This window comes from Octopus bimaculoides, chromosome 10, assembly GCF_001194135.2.
Source record: "Octopus bimaculoides isolate UCB-OBI-ISO-001 chromosome 10, ASM119413v2, whole genome shotgun sequence".
Classification (NCBI taxonomy): domain Eukaryota; kingdom Metazoa; phylum Mollusca; class Cephalopoda; order Octopoda; family Octopodidae; genus Octopus; species Octopus bimaculoides.
Window position 1 is genome coordinate 12,938,076 of NC_068990.1, and position 2,685 is coordinate 12,940,760.

General features: G+C 31.2%; 1 protein-coding gene and 1 long non-coding RNA gene across 16 annotated transcripts in view; one reads left to right on the plus strand and one right to left on the minus strand.

Moving 5' to 3' along the window:
- The window catches only part of LOC106869228 (uncharacterized), a 28,150-nt gene extending 25,503 nt beyond the window's left edge, over positions 1-2,647 (minus strand). The window contains exons 1-2 of one of the 2 annotated variants that reach the window (XR_008265007.1): positions 2,038-2,647; positions 1,544-1,805 (exon numbers count right to left, since the gene is read on the minus strand). This is a non-coding gene — a long non-coding RNA (uncharacterized LOC106869228). Of the gene's footprint in view, positions 1-1,543 lie in introns of both variants that reach the window. The other variant, XR_001409382.2, reaches the window with a different exon arrangement.
- Positions 1-2,685, plus strand: part of LOC106869227 (dorsal-ventral patterning tolloid-like protein 1) — a 1,100,309-nt gene that overhangs the window by 894,102 nt on the left and 203,522 nt on the right. The window lies entirely within an intron of this gene.

Below are 2,685 nucleotides of genomic sequence, written 5' to 3' on the forward strand. Positions count from 1 at the left end.
ATATATATATATATATATATATATATATATATATATAGAAATATAGCATCTTGAATGTCTTTCCATTAATTTCTTGTACAAAACTTAGATGAAGCATAAATAGAAGTTTAGACTCCATTTTGATTGATACCCCAGGTAACAGAAGTCTAGAGGGAATAGAAAATACAAAGACGTTTTTGGAATATACTGTCTGACAATATAACATCAAGAACTATCAGTAGAATGGTTAATGTGCTAAAAGTTTCTCTGTAATAGATGGTGAGAGTACCAGGGGCAATTCTGTAAAAAGCATATAATTATCGAAAGAAAATTGCAAACGAAAGAAAACGAAGAAAAAGAAAGAAAAAAAAAGACAGAAAGAAGTGGTATGAAAAAATTGTGAAGAAATTAAATCAAAGCACCATAAAAAAAAATGGAATAATATTGGTGAAGGAGAAAGAGAAAAGTTCATGTTGCAGTTAAAATAAATTATATGGAAAGTATTAAATACCTAAGGGAATTTATATTTTATCGGTAGGGATTAGTTTATTTAAATCCTGGTATAGGAGCCACAAGAACAAATGGCAATCATTATAGATATGACCAAGGTTTTATGATAAATTCTGTGTTAACGATTTCTCTGGTATTGGAATATAATAGAAAATAGATATATTCTAAAGTAATGTTTGATAACATGTTTAGTTCTTTTTTTTTTTATTATTTATCAAGTGGTTTAGCTGTAGGAATGATGACACTCAGCTACAAAAATTGATATGCAGATATTGAAGTTTGAAAACCTATTACAACCACACCATCGTATTGAAATTAATAGAAAAGAGTTTAAAGAAAATTATATCCTATTGGGAAATTGAGCAGAGTCAAAAATTTGCATTAGTCATGGAAAGGAGAATCGCATTGACAGATCTAAGGTTCACAGTGAGAGAGAGAGGAGACAAAGTGCAACTCAAATTGGTAGACTAGTGGTAGTTTGCATCATAAGATATATATATCCTAAACATATATATATATATATTATGTGCGTTTGCGTGTGTGTATATATATATATATATATATATCCACATACACTCACACACATATATCTTGCACATATCTGCATATATATTTACGCACACATACACATATATGTACATATATATATGTATGTGTATATATACATATAAATATACATATAAATATACATATATATCCATACATGTGTGTGTGCATATATATATATATATATATATATATATATATACATATATATATCGGTATATATATATGAATGTGTGTGTGTGAATTGATGAAGTAGTGGTGACTAGAGTTTCAAGATGAAGGACAATCACCCAAAATATTAGTCTCCGTTGTGAGTATCTTCTCATTGCATACTAACATTAACCTCATTTATTTGTATTTCTTAAGAAGATTTGATAATTTGCAGTGAAGCATTCATAGCAAAGCTTTAAATTCTCTACAACCTGATATCTTAAACACTGATCAAATTAGTGTACAATCAATATCAAAGAAGACATCAATGAAAGAAGGGTATGTGCTTTTAGATTACCTCCAGGAGCAGCCAACTTTGACTGATTAAGTGATTTCTTTTTCTCGTCTGTTTTATTAATAAAAAAGAACTCTCAGCGTGGTCAAAGGGTTCTGTAGAAAATTGGTTCATTTCAAATTTTTAAATTCAGTTCATTGGTTTTGACCACAAAATTTCAGTAAAATGCAATTTTCTTCTGTCTGTTAGAAACTTGGGCAATGTATATAGCAATGGAGAAGATAGAAGCCTAGCTGTGAATCTTTTGCTGATTGGGTAGGATATGCTGGAAAGACAAGGTAACAAATGCTGCAGTACTAGAAAAGTGGAAAGTCCAAAAATACCTATTGTCAAGAACCAAGCCCACAAGCTGTCATATTTTGGATATTCCATATGCTTTAAGTCATTGCCAAAGGCATTTCTGACAGGAACTGGGGAGAGGAAAATACCAAGAGCTTGTCAACGATGATTGTGAACTGACAACATCAAAAGTGGACTAGAAACAAAAGCCTAATTACTTGTACAGATGCAGTACAACACAGAGGAAACTGTAGAGTCTGTGGCAATCCAACCCCTTAACACAGGGAGAGCTTCTAGCGGCTGGTTGATGATGGCTATGTAGAAAGCAGAGAATCACACATGTACGGTTAAGAGTACAAACCAAAAGCCAAAATTGGTGATGCTGTATCATGGTCCCCTTGTGATTTTTATAACTGAAACAGCAAATGACATTTACAACCTAGCAATAAATAAATAATAATAATTAATAAAAAGAAATATTGGTAAAACAATGATCTACAAAGTAATGATATACAATGTTGTTACTTTCATTATTATTATTATTATTCAGTAGTTTTATTTTTATAACGTGCTTTCACTTCACTACCGAGCGCAGCTCTGTGCGCCTTGGGTATGTGCTGTGGTTTGCTGTGGTGCTCTTATGTTTACTGTATTGAAAGTGTTTTGCGTAGAATGTGTGCAGTACCCAGTAGTGCAATTTTCTGTATGTTATATATATTTGTAAGTCCTGGTGTTTTTGTTATGTATTTGTCTGAATATTTTTTTATTATACCTAAGGCACCTACTATGATAGGAATTGTTTCTGTTTTTAGATTCCACATTCGAGTTATCTCTATTTCCAGGTCTTTGTATTTTGAAAGTTTTTC